Below are 12685 nucleotides of genomic sequence, written 5' to 3'. Positions count from 1 at the left end.
AACTTGCACAAGAGGGGGGATCCCAGTGGGGTGACAAATAGTAGTTCTCAGGTCAGGCTCCAGTTGGGCACACATCTCCGTGATTGTTGCCCTGTCAAGTCTGTAGGTAAGGATAATGTGCCTGTCCTCTATTGTTGACAAGTCCACCAGGGGTATTTACAAGGGGGTATGTCTCCATATCCTATTCATCTGCAGCGGTTGCAATCTAAGGGACAAAAGAGTGAGGAGCCGGTCACAAATTGAAGATTGAAGCCACAACAGTACAATGCATGATGTTAATTTGAAATGTATAAGTGGCATTTGTCCTGTATGTCCAATTGTGAACTGTCACGCAGTTATAATCCAGGGCCTTCCTCCTCCCTGAAATGGTGTCCGCCTGTCCTATGTGGAGGGACAGGTGGAAGTGAGGTAATTCTGCTGAAGTTGTGCGCTGTTGCGGGAGGCGGTGGGGAATCGCCGTGCAACTCCTCATTGGATAATATCAGCCCCTATGGGGTACAGTGGCCAATGGTGATGTACGCTGGCGATGACGGTATGCACCGCCGTGGATGCCACCGCCATTTTCTATCTGTTCCCTCACTTGCTACCTGGCCTTAAACAGGAGAGGACCTACACTGCATGTGCTGCTGTGACCTGTGTCTGTAACCTATCATGGCGCGTGTGACTGGGGAAGGGGCCCATGCCTTCACATCGGAGGAGTTGGAAACACTGGTGGATGGGGTCCTACCCCAGTACAGACTGCTGTATGGGCCTCCAGACCAACAGGTGAGTACACTGTGAGCACGATGCATGGAGCATGAATGCATTGGAGTGGTGTGTGTGAAGGCCTTGTGTAGGGGGGTTGGTGGATGTCCCCTGATGGCGTGCAGCTTGTGTGCTGGGCCCTGTGTGTGCAAATGGCTATGTGAAGGGGTATGGTGAGCCATAAGTGTAACAGGTACGACGGTCTGACTAATAGCTTTTCCTGTGTGTATTTCTCTGCAGGTCAGCACCCATCAAAAGAAGGGTATATGGCGTGCCATTGCCAAGGACGTGTGGACCCTGGGGGTCTTCGGCAGGCGGAGCACCCACTGTCGGAAACAGTGTGAAGACCTGAGACCCTGGGCATGGAAGACGGTGGAGGCCCAGCTGGGAATGGCCTCCCAATGAGGAAGGGGTGCCTGTCGAACCCTGACCCCCTGATGGCCCGCATACTGGGCGGTGGCCTATCCTGAGCTGGAGGGGTGCTTGAGGGCATCACAGCAGCCACAAGGGGGTGAGTATAGTGCCCATCATTACAACATATGCCTGCTGGGGTGGTATCTGAGTGGTGGATGTGTGTCTGTGGGTGCCCCTAGGCCAGGCCTGACATTACAGAGTAGGTCCCATTTTGGGCAGGGTTCTGATGTGATATTCCTCCTACCTAGCTTGTAGGCATCCTCTACTGGGCAGGGCTGTGTGGGTCCCAGGTATGCTGCAGGTGGCGGTATGTGTCCCTTCCCATGCCCTGGTGGCTAGCATTGTTACTGGTAGTGAATTGCATAGTGCATCGGCCTGTTCCCTGCGTGTGAGGGTGGTATGTACGCCAATGGTGTTGTTGGTGCAGCCATTGGCAAGGTGTAATCTTTGTTTACCCCCTCCCCCTTTTTGTTTTGTCATCCTGTCCTTATGTGCATTAGCATCATCTGGTGGAGGAGCAGAGGCACTGGTGACAGAGGGAGCTGCATCCCACAGGACCCAGGAGGCAGAGTCCACCAACAGTGAGGGCACCAGTGGGACGGAGGGTGAGGGGAGCTCCACGGTAGAGACTGGAGGGGACAGTGCAAACACAGATTCCTCCTCCGATGGAAGTTCCCTGGTGGTGATGGACACTTCTGTGTCCACCCCAGCTACAGGTACAGCCGCCACCCTGTACCAGCACTGCCCTCCCAGCAGCCCCTCATTGTGTTGCCCATGCCCGCTCACCCAGGAGGGTGGGCATCTCCTTCGCCCCTGCACCTCAGGCCCTGCCCCTGTGAGCCCTGTTGCCCCTTAGTGAGGAGGCTAATGACCTCCTGAGATCCATCTCTGTTGGGCAGTCAACCATTGTGAATGCCATCCAGGGGCTGGCAGACCAAATGCAACAGACCAATGCATTTCTGGAGGGCATTCACACTGGCTTGGTGGCCCAACAGAGATCAATCCAGGCTCTGGCCTCCTCTCTGATGGCAGCCATTGTCCCTGTTTCCACCCTTCCCCCTCCAACTTCCTCTTCACAATCCCATTCCCCTCAACCCCAACCTATCCCAAGCACACAGGCAGACGAGCATGCACACAGGACAACACACAAGAGTGGCACAGGCAAACACAAGCACCACACTTCATCCCACAGGCACTCACACAAACACCATCCAAATGCAGACATACCAACATTCACTGCCTCCACTGTGGCCCCCTTCTCCTCCTCTACCTCCCTCCCAGTTGTGTCGACCATCACACCTGCATGCACTATATCATCATTCACTATTAGCATCACCACCACACATAGCAGAACACACACCTCACTTGCAGACACCACTACAACAGCCATGCACACGTCCCCTGTGTCCTCTCCCACTGTGTCTGCCCCCCCTCCCAAGGTACACAAATGCAAGCACTCAGACACCCAACAGCCATCCACCTCACAACAGAATCCAGCCCATGTACCTGCACCCAAACACAGCGGACAGACACCTCCCACAACCACTCCCTCTTCCTCCACTCCCAACCCTTCTCCCTCTTCCCGTCCCAATGTCCCTAAGCAGGTTTTACTCTCCACCATTGACCTCTTCCCTACCCCTCCCCCCCATCCTTCACGTCTGGCTAGGGTGTCTAAAACCCAGGCAAGCACCTCAGCCGCCCACTCCACGGGCCCAGTATTGTCCACACCCATTCATGGTGGTAAAGGATTCAGGGCACCAGGCAACATCAAGGAAAGGGTGCCTCCCCTAAGTGCTACCCAGAAGGGCAAGAGGCCCTCCCCAGCTGCTGCCCTGAAGGGTAAGGTGGCCTCCCCAGTTGCTGCCGGGAAGGGAAAGGAGCCTGCCCCAAGTGCTGCCCTGAAGGGCAAGGTGCCATCCCCAGCTGCTGCCAGGAAAGGCAAGGAGCCTGCCCCAAGTGCTGCCTATAAGAGCAAGGAGCCATTCCCAGCTGCTGCCAGGAAGGGCAAGGGGCCTGCACCATCAGGCAGGAAGGACAAGGGGCCTGGTGCTGGGACTCAGTCGGAGCCCCCAACAACAACCATGGTTGTGCAGCCATCCAATGCTGGAGGGGATGGGTAGGAGTTTCCCCCCACAACCATTACCAGCAGCAGCAGCAGCACCACCATCACCAGCAGTGGATAGCCGTCTGAGGCTGCAGGGAATGGCCAGGAGCTTCCCCTACAACCAGCAGCAGCACCATCACCACCACCAGCAGTGGGCAGCCGTACGGGCTGCAGGGGATGGGCTGGAACCTCCCCGCACCACCAGCAGCAGCAGCACCACTACCACCACTGAGCAGCCGTCACAACCAGCAGACGGTCTGTAGACCTGCCTCCAGGGGCTGTTGTGCAGCCTGCCCCCTGCATATCCTGTGGGTATGACACCCACCAGAGAGACTGCGACTTTGCACTCCCCAGGATCAGAAGCACAGGGCATGTTGCCCCCTCCAGAACCAGTGGGTATGACACCCACTCACCCCAGCCTCCCCAGGATCAAGAGCACAGGGCACGATGCCCCTCCAGAACCAGTGGGTATGACACCCATTCACCCCAGTCTCCCCAGGATCAAGAGCACAGGGCACGATGCCCCCTCCAGAACCAGTGGGAAAGTCACCCACTCGAGAGACTGTGGCCTTGCACTCCCCAGGGCCAAGCACAAGGAATGTTGCCCCCTCCAGAGCCAGTGGGCAAGTCACCCACTCAAGAGACTGTGACATTGCACTCCCCAGGACCAAGCACAGGACATGTTGCCCCCTCCAGAGCCAGTTGGCAAGCCACCCACTTGAGAGACTGTGGCCTTGCACTCCCCAGGACCAAGCACAGGGCATGTTGCCCCCTCCAGAGCCAGTTGGCAAGCCACCCACTTGAGAGACTGTGGCCTTGCACTCCCCAGGACCAAGCACAGGGCATGTTGCCCCCTCCAGAACCAGTGGATTTATTCAATCTGCCAGCTGAGGTGCCCCCCATTCCCCATCCCCCTGAGGTGCCTGCCTACTTTCCAACTGATGCCCCTGCAGTGTTCTCTCCGTGTTGGTGCAGGAGACAAGTGGGGCCTTGGACCTTGTCATGTAGCCCTGTGGCCCACTCACATTGATGACCGGGCAGTGTCCCTTAAACTGTACATATGTATATACTTTTAGATTGAATGTTCGTATTTTTGCTGTATTTGTATTATTACACTCACTTTCATCTATTGGTGTTGTCCTTGCCTTATTCGTGAGTGGTACGGGATCAATATGTTTTATTACTGCAGCTGATTGTGTGTATGGTGTTGGGGGGGGTGTTGTGCGTGTGTGTGTCACTCTCTTCCCCTCTCCCATGTGTGCTAGGCGGCTGTACTCACCGCGGTCGTCTTCACCGTCGTTGGTGTTTGTGGTGGAGCAGGACGTAAAATATCATAGGAAAGATTTCCAGCTCAGGCTCTGTGGTGTAGTGGTTGTTCCCTGTGTCTCCAAAGGTGAGTCCTTTCCCTTCTGTGCAATGTTTCTGCCAGGCTTTTGCTGTCATTGGTACCGCACCGGAAAAGGTGGCGGTTTCAAGGGTCATAATATGGTGGGCGGAACATTGACTTCCGTCTGGCTGTAGCCGGCTACCGCTGTGGTGGCTGTTGTTTCCGCCCTAGCGGTCGGTGTGGTAAAGTGTCTCTCTATCTGAGATCTTTCTGTCAAGGTCATAATTTGGCAGTAGTTACCGCCTGCCTGTTTGCAGTATTACCCCCACTTTATCACCGACCGCCAGGGTTGTAATGAGGGCCTTAGTGTCTTGGATATGTCTGCAGCCTACCATCCAGTTAACCTGCATCCTGAATCTCGTCCCTTGACTTCTTTTGTCATGCCTTTGGGGGCATATCGCTCTTGTAGAATGCCTTTTGGAATGGCATCTGCGTCAGTTGTATTTCAGCAAATAATGCAGAACATCTTTCAGGGGATGGACAACTTGTTATGTTTTCAAGACGACATAATAGTGGTGGGAAAATCCTTAGAAGAGCATGATGAGTTATTAGAAAGAGTATTAGCAAGGATTGAGGATCATGGATTGACTGTGAAAAAAGAGAAGTGTCAATTGAGAAAGGAACGAGTAAACTATTTGGGACATGAGATATCTGCTGAAGGAAAAAAAAACAAGAAGAGTATAGTAAGAGCAATTAGCTATGCTCCAAGACTGTGCAACAAAGACCAACTAAGGTTATTGCTGGGACAAGCGGAGTACTGTTCCAATTTGCAAATAATTTTGCAGTTTTAGAACCTAAGAGAGTAATAATAAAGAAAGGGGTAGCGTTTGAATGGGGAGCAGGATGTGAATTTGCGATCACTGAGATTAAGCAATAGATTGCTCTTGCTCCAACACAGGGGCATTTCGATGTTAAAGGAAAACTGTTGTGATGACGGATGCCAGTAATGTGGGTCTTGGTGCGGTGCTGATTCAGATGGTAGATAATGAGGAGAAAATTATTGGATTTGCATCCCAACGGTTACAGGGGGCTGAGCAATCGTACCCTGCCATTTAGAAGGAAGCACAAGCTTGTTGCTGTGGTATAAACCATTTTAAGTATTACTTGTGGGGATTACCTTTTGTGCTTTGCACTGACCACAAGCCATTATTGCAAGTTTTCAAATGTGGTCGGGGTTTAGAAGGGAGTGTGACACCTCATATTTCCAGATGGCTGATTACAGTTATTGATTTTAATTTTGTTGTGGAATTTGTAAAAGGTAAGAGGAATGTGGTGGCGGATTGTTTGTCACGCGTGCCTGTTGACGAAATTCCAGAGGAAAATTCACTCACCAGTATGATGGAATTGCAGACATTTTCAATTGAGGGAGAGTTGGCTTTAGGACTGGAAGAATGGGAAAATGCAATAGTAGCACATGAGGAATATGAAGAGTTAAAGAGATTCATAAGTAGTTCTGGGCAGGAGACGACTGCTTTGCATGGGACTCTGAAACTGTATTTGCAAATGAAGGATGAATTGAGTATTCAGGGGAGAAGGTTTTGAGGTGCAATAGGATTGTTCCTCCTATGAAATTGAGAGCAAGGTTGATAAGAATTGTGCATGAAGGACATCTCGGAAGGAGCTTGACTAAGAGGAGGTTGTGACAATTCTATTGGTGGCCTGGGATGACCAGGATGTGAATTGTGAATGACTGTCAGGCTTGTAGAAATAGCGATAAAGCTTAGGTTTCAGACAACTGCCTTTGGGGTTCGTATAATTTCCAGCAGGACCATGGGAAACGTTGGCTTTGGATTTTCTGGGTCTAGTGGATAGATTGGGCAGGAGAAATCGTTTTCTCATACTTCTTGTTGAGTATCATAGTAAATGGTTTGCAGTCAAGACCGTGGAACAGATTACGACTAGCAGTGTCATAGAGTTTCTTAGAGAATTATTCTTGGAAGAAGGAATACCAAAAGTCCTGGTTACAGATAATGGAGTGCAGCTAGTTTCTGTAGCTATGACAGATTTTCTTACTGGGTTAAGAATTAGAGATGAGAGAGTGGCATTATTCCAACCGCAAGCGAATGGTTTAGTAGAGAGGCTAAAACAAATTATTATGGAGAACATTCAACTTTCTTTGGCAAATGGGTTGAACTGGAGAGAGGAGTTGAACAAGATGTTGTGGGCACATAGAGTAACACCTCACTCAGTGACAGGGGTGTCTCCTTTTATTGCTCTAAAGGGGAGGGAGACAGCAACAAAAAAATCTCTTTGGTGGTTGCATGAGAAGAAACAGGTATGGGTTGATCGTGAAGGTATGAAAGCAAGGGTGTTAGGTTTACAGAAGCAGAACAAATTGAGTTATGATAGCAGAAAGAGAGTGAAGAACATTTGCATGAAAAGTGGTGATTGGGTAGCAGTGGGAACATTTGGTATTGTGAAGAAAGGTGAGAGCAAGTTTCTTAAACCACAGAGAATAGCAAAAGTGATGAAATCGGTGGTTAAGTTGGATGATAGTAAGGAATGGAGTATAGGAAATAGAGGAAATTGTGTAATGTATATAATTAATATTTCAATTCCTATAAGTGTTTCTATAGTTCAGTATTCTACTATGTTTAAGCTTGTAAGTAGGTGGGATTATTAAAATATGTAAGGGGGGAATGTGTAGAGATGTGCTTGCAAGGAAGGAATTGTATGAGCATTCTTGATGATGTAATTAAGAAGGCTGGGAGGGTAGAATGCCAGGGGAAAGCTCAGAGTTGAGCTGGAAGCTGGGAGTTATCACAGTTGTACAAGAAGATGTCTCAAGAATACTAAATACTAAATACTAAATTACGCAGTTACTACAATAGCGTAAAATTGAAGTATTGTCTAGGTAATGTCCTCCATGGAGTCACAGGTCTCCCCACCTGAAGTCAGTAATTTTGGAATGTCGGATCTCCTCCATTGTTCTACACGGAAAGCTACAAGAATCTGGCCGGTTTTGTCACTTTCGCCAAAGCGTTGCGCGTTGGCCTCCTTGTACATGCAGCAGGTTTCCCTCTCATCAGCTTCCTCATATTCAGGCATTTTGTCACCAAACTATGCAAGGTGCTACATACCCCTCAAACCCCTGTCAAAATGTTGTAGCTCAAGCTCTAAGAGTTCACTTTCAAGTGTTTGCAAATGAGCACACAAGTCTCTGAGGACCCCAGATTACTTAGAAATATGAATTCTGCAGATATCAACCTTACATTTCTCCCAGAGCATGTCCAGTGACTCCCCAGTTCTAACACTGATTTAAGAACTCTAGAATTGTCTTCCCTTATTTTGGCATTGAAGAGGGGGTCTCTAAAGGAATGCCAGGGAGCCTCTGATGGAAGGTGCAGCTGGTTGGGTTGCCTAATGATAGTGCTAAAATCACTGGCACAGGATCAGAGAGAGTTCTTGGTAAGTGCAGTATACTCTTGGTGTGCGCAATGTAGACTATCTGAAACCTGGTGCCAAAGGAGTTAGTCCAAAAAGTGCCTTTTGTTGCCAGTTGTACAGCAGCTCAGAGGTGGGGCCTGCCAGTGGACTGTGATTTATCTATATGGGGATCTAGTACCACATTAAATTGCCCACTCCATAGAACAGAGTGGTTGAAGCCAACTATTTTCTCCCATACTACAGAGAAAAAGTCAGGGGAGTCGATATTCAGGCCATATATGCAAATAATGGTAAACTTTGTGCCCAGGAAGACACCATGCAGTATCATGTACATACCTTACTTCCTTATCACAGAGCAATTTCAAAGTCTGCCATATTCTTAAATATTACAGCGAACCCCGTGTGTAAGCCGTGTACGTACACACATACACTTCCCCTATCTATCCAGCTTACATCTGCTGCAGGGTGCTCGCCATAAGGAGGAGTTCTTGTAATAGAGCAATGTCTAATTTGTGCCTAGGGAGATATGTAAGTACTTGTCCTAACCTGTTCGGGTCATTCATACTGCCCACATTCCAGGACAGCAATGTGGTTCCTTTCGTAGCAGAACAACAGTTGTCCAAAAAACTCCCTCCCATTTCAACCGCCCTAACCCGTTGAACATCTCCTTCTCCCGGAGTACCAGAAAAAAGATATAACAAAGTGGAAACATTCCAAGTGTGACACAATGTAGTAAGTGGTAATAAGGAGGCCCAGTATGGGACACTAGAAGGCTGTGTGGTGGACCATATTCAAGCTCTGCCCCTCTTTGGACAGCAGGTGAGGCCATGTCAGTAGGTGTTTCCAGGGGGCACGTAACATGTAACATGGTCCTTCAACTGCATTCGTCATTATTTAGGTGACTCTCCAGATTGTTTGCAGCATGAGAGTCTGCATTTTCTGTGCATGCTTGGGGCAAAATTTGACAGCCAATTCGAGATCCATGAAGAAGAGGGCTTTTCTGATGATGGTGATTCTAAGTTTGCCTGGCTAAATGAGAGCATACAATATGCCTCCCCTCCACAGCAACCACTTTGCAGGCCGGAATTCTCTATGGACGGCCTGCACAGTGAAGGTGAAGTCTGGGAATATCTGTTTTTTATTACCATGGTACTGAAGCTCTCTTTTTTCTCATGCCAGGGGTATGGTCATATTGTGTTCTCTATAATGTAGGAAGCTGGAAATAATGGGTCTGGCAAGGGTACTTAGTGGTGGGTAAGGCTCAGAGGGCCTCATTACAACCCTGGCGGTCAGTGTTGAAACAGAGGTAATACCGCCAACAGGCCGGCGGTAGCAAAAATGGAATCATGACCACAGCAGAAACCGCCAACAGATACAGCCACTTTAACACTCCGACCGCCACTGCGGTAGCAACAAACACCGAGGCAGTAACCAATCCAACAGCCATGCGGAAGACAATGTACCGCCCACCCCATTACAATCCACCCATCCGCCAGCTTTTCAGGGATGGTACCAACGCATTCAAAAGCACGGCGGAAACAGTACTTTGAAGGGAAACCACTCACCTCTCGACACTCAAGAAAGAACCAGGACGCCATGGATCCCATGTTGGTGTATCTGCTCATATAACAGGAGTACCAACGGCAGCGACGACGACCACGGTGAGTACTGCACCTAGCACATAGGGGAGGGGGGAGGAAAAAGAGAGTGACACACACACACGTAACACCCCCACCCCCACCCTCACCCCTAACACCATACGCACAAACACATGCAACAACATTGCATATACACCCTGTAACCCTCAGGAATAACACAAGGACAAAAGGAATTGAGTCAAATGAGTGTTATATTAGAAATAGTTAGAAATACGTTATTAATTCAAAAACAGTTTTCACAAAATATACAATATTTAGGTGGGACAATGTCCACTAAAAATGTCTGCGGTCCACTGGGCCAAAACACATAGGCCAAGCACACACTTGACTCCTGCCTCAATATGGAGAGAACACTGGAGGGGCATCAGGTCAAAAACACACAGGCATCTCAGGGGGACGGGGAAGGGGGGGGGCACCTCAGCCAGAAGATGGTACAACGCCACTGCTCCTGGAGGGGGCTCCATACCCACTGCTTGGTCCTGGGTACCAGTCTCTCAAGTCTCTCAAGTGGGTGGTTTGCCTACTGCTTGGTCCTGGGGAGTGCAAAGCCACAGTCTCTCAAGTGGGTGGTTTGCCCACTGCTTGGTCCTGGGGAGTGCAAAGCCACAGTCTCTCAAGAGGGTGGTTTGCCCACTGCCTGGTCCTGGGGAGTGCAAAGCCACATTCTCTCAAGTGGGTGGTTTGCCCACTGCTTGGTCCTGGGGAGTTCAAAGCCACAGTCTCTCAAGTGGGTGGTTTGGCCACTGCTTGGTCCTGGGGAGTGCAAAGCCACAGTCTCTCAAGTGGGTGCCAGTTTTCCACTGGGTCTGGAGGGGGCTTGGTGCCCAGTGTGCTTCATCCTGCCAAGGATAGGGTGAATGGATGTCGTCTTCCACTGGTTCTGGGGGGACTTGGTGCCCAATGTGCTTCATCCTACCAAGGATAGGGTGAGTGGATGTCTTCTTCCACTGGTTCTGGAGAGGGCTTGGTGCCCAGTGTGCTTCATCCTGCCAAGGATAGGGTGAGTGGATGCCTTCTTCCACTGGTTCTGGAGGGGGCTTGGTGCCCAGTGTACTTCTGTGCATGATGCCTAAAGAACCAAGATACTTGGCATTCACATGGGAGATGTAGTGGTCAGCCAAACACACCATCTGCACATTCAGAGAGTAATAGTTTTTTCTATTCTTGAACACTTGTTAATTTCTCCGAGAGGGGACAAATGCTACATGGGTGCCATCAATGGCACCAATGATGTTGGGATTATGTCCCAGGGCATAAAAGTCAGCCTCACTGTGGCCAAATCCTCCACCTGGGGGAATACATCGACTCCTCCGATGGAAACTCCCTGGCGGTGGCAGACACCTCTGTGCCCATCCCAACAACAGGTACAGCCGCCACCCCCGTACCAGCACCGCCCTCCCAGCAGCCCCTCAGCGTGTTTCCCGTGCCCACTCACCCAGGAGGGTGCCCATATGTGATGGCTTAACTCCAGAGGCACCGGGTGTGGCTAATAGGTGAGCCCAAGGTCCACACTCAGTATATGTTGGTGTGTGGGTATGGGGTTGTCCCTAAGGGTGAGTGTGTGGCTAACAGGTATCCCTCAATATTTGCAGGTGACTCTGGTTACCCCACCCTCTCATGGCTACTGACCCCAGTGAGGAATGCCAGGACAAGTGCAGAGGAACGTTACAATGAGGCACATGGGCAAACAAGGAGGATAATTGAGAGAACCTTCGGCTTCCGAAGGCCAGGTTCAGGTGCCTCCATCTGACTGGTGGATCCCTGTACTGCTCACCCAAGAAGGTGTGCCAGATCATCGTTGCATGTTGCACAACCTGGCCTTGAGACGCCAGGTGCCCTTCCTGCAGGAGGATGAGCCTGGAGATGGTCTTGTGGCAGCGGTGGAGCCTGTGGACAGTGAGGAAGAGGAGGCAGAGGATGAAGATGTGGACAACAGAGACTCTCTCATTCAGCAGTACTTCCAGTGAGGTAAGACACTGTAACTTCACTTTACATTGCAGTTTTGTGTTGGACATTGGACATGGCAGCATGATTTCCCTATGTCTATGGCCATTTACTGTACCCTTTCGAATCTCTATTTTCAGATCTATGTGCCCTACTCTGGCTCCTGGTGTGTTAACTGCTGCCCACTACAGGTCATACCAATTTCTATATACCTGTACATATGAATTACAATGTTTACAGATTGTTGAACTAATACATATTTTAACCAGTTGACAGACTCCAGACTTGTATTTGTTCCAAGGGTGTTTATTTAAGTGCTAAGAGGTGGAGGGGGATGTGCAATGGGCTGGGGTGATGGTGGAGGAAAGTGCAGTTAGAGTCCAGTCTCTTTGTATCACAGGTGCAATGTCCAACAGGGCATAGGAAGGGGAGCAAAGGCAGTTCAAGGTGGACAGGTAGACATAGTGGGACAGAAGGGTGACATTCAAGAGAGTCTTATTTCCTGGCAGGGGTCTTGACAATGTTCTCAGGCTTCTGCCTAGATCGCAGGGACCGTTTGCGGGGTGGTTCTCCTTCTGCAGAGGGTGGGGTGCTAGTGGCCTGTTGTTCCAGTGGTGGGGCCTCCTGTCCACTAGCACCGACAGAGGTGGAGGGCTGTTCTTCAATGTGGCTAGTGTGAGGGGCCCATTGGTGTGCCACTGCCTCCCTCATGGTGTTGGCCATGTCAGCCAGTACCCCTGCAATGGTGATGAGGATGGTGTGGATGTGTTTGAGGTCCTTCCTGATCCCCAGGTACTATCCCTCCTGCAGCAGATGGGTCTCCTGCAACTTGGCCAGTACTTGGCCCAAGGTCTCCTGGGAATGGTGGTCTGCTCCCAGGATTCCTGCAAGTGCCTCATGGAGAGTGAGTTCCCTGGGCCTGTCCTCCCCCTGTCGCACAGCAGTGCTCCCAGCTTCCCTGTTGTCCTGTGCCTCTGTCCCCTGAACCGTGTGCCCACTGACACTGACCCCAGGTCCCTGATTGTCTTGGGTTTGTGGGGTAGCCTG

The sequence above is a fragment of the Pleurodeles waltl genome, chromosome 1_1 (assembly GCF_031143425.1).
Source record: "Pleurodeles waltl isolate 20211129_DDA chromosome 1_1, aPleWal1.hap1.20221129, whole genome shotgun sequence".
In the NCBI taxonomy this organism is placed as follows: domain Eukaryota; kingdom Metazoa; phylum Chordata; class Amphibia; order Caudata; family Salamandridae; genus Pleurodeles; species Pleurodeles waltl.
The sequence above is the reverse complement of the archived record's forward strand: the minus strand, read 5'-3'. Positions refer to the sequence as shown.